This window comes from Salarias fasciatus, chromosome 6, assembly GCF_902148845.1.
Source record: "Salarias fasciatus chromosome 6, fSalaFa1.1, whole genome shotgun sequence".
Lineage (NCBI taxonomy): Eukaryota > Metazoa > Chordata > Actinopteri > Blenniiformes > Blenniidae > Salarias > Salarias fasciatus.
This window is the reverse complement of record NC_043750.1, coordinates 24,349,756-24,362,992: the sequence shown is the minus strand read 5'-3', so window position 1 is coordinate 24,362,992 and position 13,237 is coordinate 24,349,756.

The following is a 13,237-nucleotide window of genomic DNA, read 5'->3' as shown; positions in this document are numbered from 1 at the left end:
CCTTCTTCTCCCTGAGAGAGAGAGAGAGATGAGAGAGGAGAGAGAGAGAGAGAGAGAGAGGAAGAGAGAGAGAGAGAGCACCAAGCAGACTACAGGACATTCTGAGCAGCCTATTCTGTAAGTAAATGACTAAATGTGTGCAGATACACTCACATTCCACTTCTCTGTGGTTTCAAACTTTGGATGGATCACCAGTTTTCCACAGAGCTTCATGTTTTCCAAAGCATGAATCCACTCTTATTGGTAATAGTCTGGCTTTAAGCAGCATCAGCAGCAAGACAAGACAAGCCACTGCTCTCATTCATACACCACCTCTGTTTATATTACAATAACAATGTAAAAGCATATTATTGAGAAAGAAAAGCCCACCTGTCACCCCCACCCCATGACTTTTTCATACATTTTATTTATTTACTTTACTTTGCAGGTATTTCAGAAATAAATAAATAGTTTAAAAATAAACTTAAGGCTTTTTTCTAATTCTGAATAGGAAAAAGTTTGTTTCACATAAAAGTTGTATTTTCTAACAGAGGCAAATGCACACCACCCGGCCTTGCTTGTTTTGCAGAAATGTTTGAGGATCTACAGTGAAGGTGAAATTAGTGAAAAGAACCGATCGATAGCTGAAACTTGAATAACTGGGATCATTCAAAAGTCTGTAGCAAGGATATGGAGCCATTTTCATTATTCTAGATGTTCGGAGCAAAACTTGTTCCTGTTGTGTTTTCATTGTCACATGATGAGAATGGCATTGTCTTGTTAAACACCTGACTTGACTGAGAAACTTGTTTAGATCAACAAAGACTGAGATTCCACCTCTTCATAGTCTGAGAGTTTGCAGTTTTCAAAGCAACCTCCAGGCAGCTCAGACCAGCCATCAACCAGCCCTAAAATCCAATGAGCTCCTGAAGCACGAGAGTGACACCGTGAGGACTGCACGGCTTCACCATGTCAGCCAAACAGCTGGACCGCGTCTCTGAGTTCCAACTGTGCTGAGTTTACCACCACATGCCACTCCTCCTACAGGAAGACAGTCATCTCTTCAACATTTAGCTTTAGATCAACTGATAGGAGAAAACCAACAACTCTGCTTTCGATAGGCACATGCCTGTAGTTTGATGATTAAGTTTCCATGTGTTGCAGTGATTCAGGAAAAAGTTCTCTAGTGTTTGAACATTAAACCAGAATTAATTAAATGCTTTCAAATACCACCCTAACCCTTGTTGTGGACATTTTTAGTGTGCTTGCTTGCTGTGATACTAAAAATGTCCATGTAACTAAAATTAAAGGATTGAAAGTAAGCTAACAGCTGATGTGCATCAGTAATATTTTGACCATTTGCACATGGCTTCTTCATTTCCTTTGCCAACATTTATATTAACATTGATGTTTGACACATCTCCCTGATTACACAGTTTCTTTTCACCATCTGTTTCTTCAGTGCAGTTTGTAAACTATTCAACAAACAGCTCGAGTGGTGCAATACAAGAATATTATTTTGACTCTGTTAATTATCGCATGATGTTTGATTTATTTCCTTTTCATTACAAGGAACAAACAGACATACATAACCAGGAAGTGAAATCAAATACATAATGTGAGTTGTTTCTTGCTGTTGAAGTTCCTCAGGTTTTAGTTCAATTTCCAAGGTGTGGTACAACGATAAATGGGAGCTCACACTGACAGACTTCCCTACATGGAGGAGACTCAGTGGAGCACAGGACAACTAAAACTAAACTGATTTTATACATGTTTAATAAACCTGAGCTTTTAAAATCTTTTTTTGACTCATATCCATCACTTGATATTGATAAGTAGACTGAGGAAGAAATCACTGAGCAAAATTATTCTGCAGTATGACAAACACCACTGAACCCTAATTAGAGAGAGTAATGGCAACTTTGAACAGATTTTTTTAATGACATGTTTGACCTGCACCAGAGCTGTGCAGCCCTTTGTTTCCTCTGTACTGAAGCTTTAAGTAAATTATGCTTAAAATCATTTTTTATCTTTTGTTTTCCAATCATATTTTCATTCAAGTTCTCCATCGTTCAAAGACTTATCTCCTGGCTAAAATGGTCAAATTACCTATGGCCAACTTGGAAAAGAAATTTAAAAAACACAGGTAAAACTGCTACTTTGCAAAAAAATAGTGAAGTAATTGAAATGGCTTAAGAAATTACCGAGGTAGCTTAAACCATTGGAAAAGGCGAAGAGAAAGAAAAAGAAATAATAAAATTATTAAAAAACCACACTAAAAAGTAGCTACAGAAATAAAAAAAAAAAAACAATATTCTGCTCTAATTGTGTCAAAAACTTTATGAAGACACAATGTTTTTTTTAACATAGTGAAACTTAAGCAAATTTACTGAGCTTGGTTACTTTTATTTTAAAGGTTAAACATGTTAACTTTAAATTTTATTTGGTAGAGCATGGCAGAAACTGGTATTTTGGTTAAAAAGGTTCAAGATCAATGGCCTGAAAAAATTCACACAATATTTGCAACAACAAATACATTTTCAATGTTTGGTACTATGTGATGCTGGCAAAATGAAATAAGTTTAATTAAATTTGTAACTGGCACTGATTATCAATACTGATGGTTACCAAACCAATATAAGAGTATAGTTAACTCAGATCAAATTGGGGAACTTGTGGCGGTTTCTGCGACATGATTTGAAAGCTTCAACTTCTGCTTTTTCAGGTTTTTGTGGATTTACAAAACTAAATTGTCAGGAATACCAATAAATGTTGCATCACTTGCCAACCCTTTTCATTAGAGTCGGAGCAGAATTTATTATTGATGTTTAACAAGCATTGACAAACTCTTGCTGCGGGCATTTCAACACAGTGTTTTCATCGCATTGCAAAAAAAGAAAGAAAAAGGTTGCCTGAAATACCTTGTAAAAACATGCTGAACAATGAGGGTAAGAAACAATGCAAAAGCAATGAACACTATGGTGTGTAAACTGATAACTTTTTCCAATAAGGATAAGAATACGCAGATCAGGAAAATGAAAGGAACAATCAGCGATATATCATTATTAAATAAAACTTTTGGTACAGAAATTCTCCTTGCCGTCCTTTAGCACATACCCGTGTTGCACTATCCTATCAATATCCATAATAGCTTTATTTTATTGATCATCGAATTGGCGTTTCAGTATTTTGTTGAAGATTTCAGTGGCTGCAGTGGAAGGAGACCGCCAGAGAACGCAGCTGTGTCTGGTTTTGTAGAACAAGGTGAGCTGGAGAGCAACAAGACTTCGCTGATAACAGGGCTGTGGAGAGAGGGCCAAGGTTTCTGTCTGGATGGGATCCATACAGGCCGCACCTCTGTATCTTTTCTGATCCGGATTATCAGCCACATGATTTATTTAGTCTCAGATCAAAACTGCCTGTCACTTTTAATAATTTACTGCAGTTTTGATGGACAAGTTACAGCTACCTCTTTATATTTAGTACCAGCATGTTAGTTCCACACCAGCTTTGGTAAAGTCCAATTCATTTCAAAAACTGTTTGATGGATTGCCATGAGAATTGCTCCAGACATGTGTGACCCCGTTGACCCTCGTGATCCCAGGTTGTTTGAATTTTGAGTCCAGAACCACACAGGGGGTATTTTCTATGAGATAACTGAAATACCTCAGGAATCACAAGCTAATATATATCACGGGGTGTTTCTCCTTGTGGTGTTTCAGCTGCCGTTCTGCAAAAAGAAAGTAAATTCAGCTGCTGCATCCATAATCTCATTGACTGGGTCAATACCCGGAGCTGATGAAGCATAGATGAGGTGTGAGCAGAACGGCGAGCCACGGAGCTATACGCTCAGGCCCCTCTTCTCTGTGGCAGTTCAGCACATGCATTACTGCTGACGTTTCATCAATTTGTTCTCATGAATAAGACTTAAGCTGCCTGCTCCCATCCTGTATGTGGGGCAATGACTCAGTCCAACTGCAGAGTGAGTGATCAATACAGATTTCACACACAGATTCCACAATTACTCCTGACTTTTTCCACCAAACTATGCAGTTTTACATGGAATGATTGAATCCTGGGTAATACAACAATTAATATTAATCAAGAAGGCTGCAGCTTCCAAACCTGATGTCCAACAGGGCAATACAGTTTGCACATCTTCAACATGAATGAATTGGGGTTTTTTTGTGTGTGTGTTTGTGTTCAGCATCTTCTTGAAACAGTTCAAAGACATGCCGTCAAGGTTAATTATTGATTTTAATGTGTCAGTGTGTGCGTTTATGAGTGTTATCCATCTGTGTGTTATCTGCGGCATCTGTCCAGCCTGTTGTCTGGTGTTAACGGCACAGAGCTCAGCCTCTTCCGACCCCAGTCTGAATAAACGGAGAAAAAATGAACGTTTCAATGGACAGCTCTCTAGACAAAACAGTGTCCTGTGTCCTGTCCCTCCAAGGTCTTCCTCTTTCACACAGTGATTACTGTCTATTATCACCTCTACAGTCAGCCTAATGGCAGAACAGCAGTGGTTCTGTTCTCCACTGTACCTTTTATACCCAACACTGTAATATCTGGAGGTGCACAGGAAGTCAAGGACCTGTGAAAAACAAAAGAGGTTGAAGTGAGGACTGTGTGTCCTGCAGCTCAACAGGTGCAGTGATGTAAAAAGTCTTGTCTCATTTCAGACTTCGCGTTTCTTCTTGCTCGGACAGGGACGATGGTTCACTGCAGAACTTTCCAAAGAAGGACAATTTGAGGTGCTCTTGAAGGACAACCTTTGATTTTAACTTAGAATTTCCCAAATTGGCTCATTTGGTATGAAATCAGAAAGTTTAATTAATGTCCGTGTAACATTTTCTTCCTTTTATGATTATCTATGAGGGAAAAAAAAGTCATTAGATTCAAAGACTAACTCAGTACTAATATTCTCTCACTGGGGTAGCTTCAGATAACATGAAGCCAAAAAGCGTTTTGAGGCAAGCATTTGGGTGAAATTTGTCATTCGACCTAACAAGTTTGAGAGCACCAAAAAATTAAAGACTGCAATAAAAGTTTTTCAACAACTTCTACTGTTGCCAATTTAAAAAAAAAAAAAAAAAAAAAAATCATAACCACTGTGGTTTTCACCAAATGGCAAAGTTTCAAGGTTGGGCATGGCAGCAGGAGAAATCTGTGGGAGATGGCTTTCCCAACAACATTTCTGTTATTTTGGAAAAAAAACTAAACAAAACAAAACAAACAAAAACACTCAACATTTTTAGTGTCATCAGTGATGTTCAAACCATCTAATTAAATCTGTCTCTTTTCTTGAGCTGTCAAGTCAATATTAAAGATTTACGTTGTGGTGATGCAGGGCGGGGAGAGGTGGTGGAGACGGCTGCTGGGCAGGATAATTGACAACACCTGTGATTCATGATCACTGATTATCTCTCTCCTCTCTCTCCCAGTAGCAGCAGAGTCTTTGAAAAGGGAAAGGGGTGGTGGACGCTGGGTAGATGTCAGAAAATGTCCAACAGATGTGCTGCTGGTTGAGGGAGTTTGTGTTTTGGTTTTGTTTTTGGTAATGCCTGGGGGAAGTCTGTAAAGGCTCCCCAGGTGCTTGTTTGCTTTTGTGGCCCACGAACCCAAATAAAAGACTGAAATTTTTGTTCTAAAATTTTGTTCTGGGTCACAAGTGACGTTGTTGGTATACATACTTGAGCAGCGCATGTGCGAAGGGAACATTCCAGTGCTTTCAGCACCGCCTCTGGTGGTCATCCAGGATTCATAGAACCATAGTTACATTTGTAACTTTCGTTTTATGATCTGTCCTCTCAGAAGTGACCGTATCACTTCTGGTTCTTTTGGCCTCTGCCTGTTGCGACTCCCAGTTTTGATTACCTGCTGATTATGGTGTGATCTAATGCCATGGCAGACATGCTCAAGTGGGGTTCACGCCATCTACCCAGGGGGTCCCAAAAAAGCTATGCACCCCTCCTGAAACACGAGCACAGATGGGGGGGGGGGGGGGGGGGGGTGGGGGGGGGGGGGGGGGGGGGGGGGGGTGATCAGTTAGTTTTCATTATTCTGTCACCATTAAATATGAGGAATTTACTGCCAAATAAAAGTCTCATAATTTAAAATGCTCAGGTTAATCAAACAGGCATCAAAGGGCAGTTTTGGTTTTCAGTGTTTTGTGTGTGTTCGTGGTTTATCAATGATATCTCTCAAGTTACACTGATCAAAGTGTACACTTCAATGAAAATAACACTGCAGCTTTAGCCACATTTTGAAAGTAACCCCTGAGCTTGTCAGAATTGCATTAACAGCTTGCTTGTATATTTGAAGGTCTTTCTCTGTCTCTCAGGTATTTCTGAGGAGGACGAAAACTTGTTCAGGCCCTGGAGGAGCTATAAGACAGGTTTTGAGAATATAGCCGGGAACACTGGCTGGGCGAGTTCAAGAGGGAATAATAAATTAAAACCTTGGTGTGTTCCGCAGTTTCATCTTAATTTGCTGAGGGGAGATAAAAGGTTTGGGATTGTGAATCTAGCCCATTAAATATGAATGAGTTAGAGAGGAAATGAAGCTAAAAAAGCTGTATGATGAAGGCGTTGATGCAGCAAGTGGAGCAGAAACAGGGGGTTTATGGTATCTGGAATAAACATCTTCCTGCTGATTTTAAGGGAGCTGCAGGTGACATGGAGGACTGGGACAGACAGCAGGCCTCGGCTGAGTTCTCATCCTGATCCATCAGCAGCTGGTTAGAAGCTTCACCCAGGCAGCTGCAGGGGCGGAGCGGCAGGTCAGGTCACTGCATAGGGTCCCATTTTTCAACAAGGAATGACGTAGCAGAAGAGTAATTTTGCCCAATCGATAAAGCGCTCTTTTACTTTTGAGAAAGTGGTTAATTTCTAACGTTTTTGTGTTCTATTGTGAGTCAGGGGAATATTTAATTTAAAATCATTTTACAAAGTTAAATCTTGTCATGATGCGGTACAGAAGCAAACTACATAAGGAGCACATATTGATTTTTGGGACATCTATCAGGGAAAAGTGTTTTCCCAAAATACATAGGTTCATTTTAAACACAGTATGCTTGTGTAGCACATTTATATGGGAAACATTGTTTTTTCTCAGGAGCTCAGCGTGGAGAATCCATAATTTCCATGGTTTGGAAATGTATCAGAAGAACAACTTCAAGAGAAATACAAGCTATTACACAACAGCTCAACAAACTCACACAAGAGATTTGAACTTGGGGAGATTTAAACACGAAAAAGTGCTAAAAAAAAAAAAAAAGAAAGAGAAGAAAGGCTGCCATTCTTTAATGTTTACACTTCAAGGATGAAAAAAATTTCACTGTCCACAAATTGAATTCTTCATGTTGCATTTTTGGCAATTTGCTGCTTTCTGTTTGAGAAAAACTTGAATAACTTATATGTTACCAATTCACTTTCCATGATCATAACCATTATTATCTTGACATTTACCCCTGGTTACATTGTTGCCTTCAAATATATTAGTTTTCAGTATAACAGTTTATTTTCTACAATGAAAAAATGCAAAAATATTATGAAACATAATAGGTCCTGTCAAACCTTTGCTGTTCACACGACTCAGTCTGGTAGCAGAAGTTAAATAAATGACAGTGAAAAGTGAGGAGGGGTTAAGGTACCAGATATCCTTTGTGGCATCCGCAGAAGCTCATAAGTAAGCTAAAATAAGGCACAAATTAATCTGAGAACATCAACAAACCACTCCTCAAATGCCCCACTGCTTTGCATGGTGTTTTTAATTTGCACCAAATTATCAAACAATCTGCTTTCAAAATGTTCAAAGCACGAAATTAATTTAGATAACTCTTAGCAAACAGCCAGAAAGTTTCAGCTTGGGTCATTGTGTCATCTTTCAGGTAACAGCCTCAGTATCATCTCATTACAACAAGACCAGGATCCATCTCAGCCGTGCTCATTATTAGTTCTGGTCCAGAGCTCTTCTACCAGGCTCAGCCCGCCGGCATGGACGCGCCTCATGGAGCATAGCATTTCCAGCACCCTCTCACTTGGCAAGCATGACAAGGATCAAACTACTCACTCAAGACAATTGCCATGAAGATCAGATCAAAATCAGACTGCCGGCACAGGTTTGAGTCCCACAGCTGACAGGTTCTCAATGTGAGTCTCCAAGCAAGACACCTTGAGCCTCTGTCAGCTGTCCAGGCCTGAACTGTTTGAGCGCACTGCTGCTTTTTCATTTCACACGGGAAACTTTCTTCCTTTTGCCCTTCACTTTCAGGTTCTCCACACAGACAGATGGACACATGTTTCCAGCTGATAAACTTATACCTCTAACAACATGCAATAAACAGCTATATTTTCGTGGTGATGAAGTCGCACTTATTTTTCCATGCAGAGGCCAATGTGCTGTTGAACAGTTTTAATTTTCAAGTGTATATACTGCTGTGTAGTTTTTTTTTTCTTTGTTTTAAGCCACATTGTGTTCTCTATCAATGACTCATGGTTGCAGTGGAGGTTTTTCTTTGGTACTGCGTCAGCATTCTGGTGTCACACAGTGACATCTAGTGGTCCCACACATCTGCCAGCTACAAAATGTCAAACAGTTTATCTTGTGTTTTGTGCTATTATAGTAGCATTTAATCAGTTTTAGTTTCATGTTTAAGTAGTCGTATGCTTGCTAATATTAAGTCATACCACGACGTGTTAACAATATTCGTGTTTTGTGACTGTATTTCAGATATGTTAAAAAAAAAAAAAAAAAAAAAAAAGATGTGTGCTGTTGCCTGTATTCATTTTCGCTCTTTCCTGATCTCCCTAGCAGAGGAGCAGAGTCTGCTGGTTTGACATTAACAGCACAGTTATTGATGGCTCATCTCGAACACGAGAGGAATCAAACCCAGGGCTTTCTGAATGATGAACCAAGGAAGGTCAATAAAAAACTTGATTCTTTCCTCCGTCCTCATATCTCGCTGTCTTTCTCTCTTTTTTATCTGAGTCTCTCTCACCAGGCTCCTGGCAGTATATCGCCTCAGAGGAAGGGGTGGGGAGCCAGGTGTGCGTGCGTGGTGGAGGGGAACGGCTGGTTTTCTGCCAGATTTTGTCGTGTGGACATATAATCCATGTTAATAAATGGCTCTTGAGGTCATCAAAATGCTGGAGGGAAAGCAGGAGAGATAGCAGAGAGGCGGGCAGTAAATGGGTTCCTGTGTGAAGGTGAATGTGAGAGGGAACGCTTTGAACAGGCGGAAATGTGGAAATGGCGCATTGCTGTGAGTGCATGTACACCTAATGCTGCAACCAGATGTAATTGTTGATTGAAAATTCTGCAGAAACAACCTCTCTTTTTGAGGTTCAGATTTTTCCACGTGATTTCAGACTAGGCTGCAGGGATTCCTGCAAGCTGAGCCTTTGAGGCCGCAGTGCTTGGTTCTTATTGAAATTTCAGATATGTTTCTGATGTCAGGCATCAGTTAGACAGATACTTCATTAGAATTCCCACAATCGTGCATGGGCTAATTATTATCTCTAAATTGCCCCTAGGTGTGAATTTGAGTGCGTGTGATTATCTGCCTGTGTTTGCCCTGTAATGGTTTGCCCAACCTGCTCAGGATGTAACCTGCCATCTCCTGTCATCAGCTCAGATTGTGGAAGATGGATGGTTTGTCACATATAAAGCATCAAAAGACAGAAAGTGAGATATAAGGCAACAAAGCATTCAGAAATAAATGTTGCTGATATAATTCCTTCAAGACATGGATATATTAAGCTACTTTCTCAGCTGAAAATAGCTTCCAGCTTTGTGTGCAAATTGATGATTCAGATGCCTGCAATTTTACGGAACTTAAATATTGAAGCCATGGACCAGAATATTAAAGCAATAAATAATCAATGTGCAGGAGTCAGGTCAAAAGCGATGTCTGAATTGAAACGTCATGAATGTAATCTCTCCAAATGCACAACGGGCGTGAGGCGTTATCGTACCTGCAGACATCCACTGGGCACACGTGATAATGATTACATGGAAAATAACAGTTTCCATTTTCTGATTAGAAAATACAGTTGGATGTTGCTCAGCATGAACCTATTACTGCTAGAAGCAGGATTACCTTGTTCTTGAGTATTGGTCATGATATGGACAGCTGTTCCATCTTTCTCACGTCACAGTAAGACAGCATGTAAATCTCATATACTATCTTTCTCTACTATTGTGAATGTAGTCACTTTTCGTTAGCTGAGTGTATCCGATTTGCTCACTGAGGCAACAAAACATCAGAATTTGTAGAAAAGTCATGTAGAAATAATATTGTCCTTTCAAACTTTCCTTACTGTGCTGTAAGTGTTAACAATGTTGGTTGTCACTTTTCTATTGATGTCCTTAAATAGTCATCACAAACTCTCACATCAGAAGTATTCACTTGTTTTTGCCGAGATTAAGAGTTATGAGGGCCTCTGTTGGTCTAAATCTTCTTGACATAAACAATGGTAGAAAGATAGAAGGCAACGTGTGATCGATGTACATCTTCGGGGACAGATGGAGAACCAGTTTCAAGTCATGTTTGTGCGTGAGAGTGTGTGTGTGTTTTTCTGTTGTGTATGTGTGAGTGCATGTCGGTGTGTGTGTGTGTGTTTGGACATGTTGGCCTATGTCTGTGGTCGAGCGCTGCACGCTCGGCTGGTCGTTGTCTGTGTTGCAGAAACAATAGGCCCTTTGCCAGCCAGGGGCTCGGGCCTAATAATGCATTGGTTTTATATAGCGCTTTATTCGACACTCAAAGACGCTTTACATTGCAATATTCATTCTCTCTATACTGGGTGGTGGTAAGCTACTATTGTAGCCACAGCTGCCCTGGGGTAGACTGACGGAAGCGAGGCTGCCAATCTGCGCCATCGGCCCCTCCCACCACCAACCATTCACTCTCACACTACTTTCATACTTACGCAAGGCGGGTGAAGTGTCTTGCCCAAGGACAGAACGACAATTTTACGCCTGCGGGAGCGGGGATCAAACCGCCAACCTTCCGGTTATGAGACGACCCACTCTACCACCTGAGCTACTGTTGCCATGAGTTTGGAATGTTCCAATGTGCCTTTCATATATTTTGATGAGTAATGTTATTGATAAGGATTTACCTGGTCACTACAGGGTGGAGGCTACACCTTATTTAGACAAGAAGACGCCACAGCCATGGCAGGCTGCACAGTGCTTGACTCAGAACAAGAATGTAACTGCATGGCATCAACTCTAACAATGAGATGGATGGCATGTTCAATGGATGGGATGGATGAATGGATGATAAACTGTATTCTCTCCAAGAAAGAAGCCAGTCTCAACATCGTATAAATGATCCGGAAGTAAATTATGACTCATGCTGCAAATTTATTTTGAAGAGACAGCATTCTACTCTTAAACTTGGTTCGTGTGAAAGCTGCAGTTTGCAGATTGCAGGTATGACGGGGTGGAACGCTGTGTTCGCTCTGTCACGTCTCCACACCTACACAACCCCACACTGAAAGCAGCACGTGGAGAAGATGGATGAATGGAGACAGCAGCCAATGAATTGTTGTGACCTATTTAGAGCAGCGCGGTCTGTTGTCACTTGAAACTGTGCGTTTAGTCATAAACCTTATTGAAATAAGTGAAATAATCTTTTAGATTACATTAATTCTTGATAGTGGATTTTTTTTTCTCCAAATTTGCGTCACAGGTGTTTCAGGATGTATTTGTGTCTGCGACACTCCAAAAATATGACACTCACAGTCAGAGGGGGTCACAGTGACCATATGTTGACTGATTTTAGCTCCTTCGGTTTCCTCTGTGCCAGAGACAGAGGGCGAGGAGGAGGAGGAGGGGACGACGTGGCCGTTTGGTTTGTGGGGATCAGTGAACGTGAACAGATGTTGCTGCTGAGGTGAAGAGGAGAAACCCTGGATGTTGCCGAGTTTCTCTGCACCACTGGATGGCACTGCTCCTCCTCCCGCGCCATCCGTCCTCACTTCACCGCTCCCTCCACCCTCCGCGGTCCTTTTCCTCCCCGTCTCTCACCCTCTCCTCGCGTCTCCTCGTCTTGTGTAGGAGGAAGATTAGAATCGCCAGAGAGCACAACGAGGATTACCAGATCAATATCGGAGACAATCTTTTTCTCCCATCTCTTTTACATGGTCTATCCCTCAATTTCCCTCTCGTTCCTGCGTCTGTCACTCACTTGCTCTCTGTGGTTAATTCATCCTTTCACCCTCTGCCCTTCAAGTCACTCATTGCTTCTAGGTGAGGGAAAACTGGAAAGAGAGAGAGAGAAGAGCGGGATCTGCCCAGATAATAGAAGGAAAAGACAGATGCAGCTGTGACAGGGACGCGGAGAGGAGAGAGTTTGCTTCTTTTCACTCCACGGATGCTATTGATTCGCCATGACCTGCTTGCACACACAGTCATAATATGCAGCACTCTTAATTCATTACACAATGCTGCAACAGGCAAAGCTGAAGGCTCTAGAACACAGCAGCATCTCGAAGCGTTTCATACCCAGTGACAGATTCATAGCTGAGTGGCGATTATGAAAACACCTGGAGGTATTTTTCTGTCCTCTCAGACAGACCGAGGCCTGAGGAGAGCAGAGGAGAGGTACAGGAGAGGCAGAGAAGATGTAGAGAAGGCAGAAATAACCACAGGTGCACAGATCCATACCAGTTTAAAATAACAAGTCGAGGCGTGTGGAACCTTGTTTGTCCAGTTCCCTGGTAGGCAGAGAGCTGGTAAATGAAATCTAACACAAAAACAGATTAGCCAATAAACTCAGGTAAACACTTACAGATATAGTGGCGCACGCGTGTGTGTGTGTGTGTGTGTGTGTGTGTGTGTGTGTGTGTGTGTGTGTGTGTGTGTGTGTGTGTGTGTGTGTGTGTGTGGTGACGGAGAAGGAGGGGAGGCAGAGGAGCTCATCTTTTATGTATGAGTGTTTGTTTAGCTGCACTTGCAGCTGTGCCTGGGTTACTTCCCATCTCAGTCACACACGACTTGCTAATAAACCCTTTCATCGTGTTTAAACACAGTACTCCATTTAAACTGTCGGTCAATTTGCAAAATTTACTGGACAGTGTGACCAGATCATACCATCTCATATGGTGTGGATGTATGAAGATGTTCTGTAACCATGTGAAAGAGTAAAAACATGGAATAATCTCATCTCTCATGGCGCAGGGTTATTCACATGAATGAACTTGCACACTTGTTTGCTTCGCTTGTTGAGCTGTATGTGTGTGCGTGC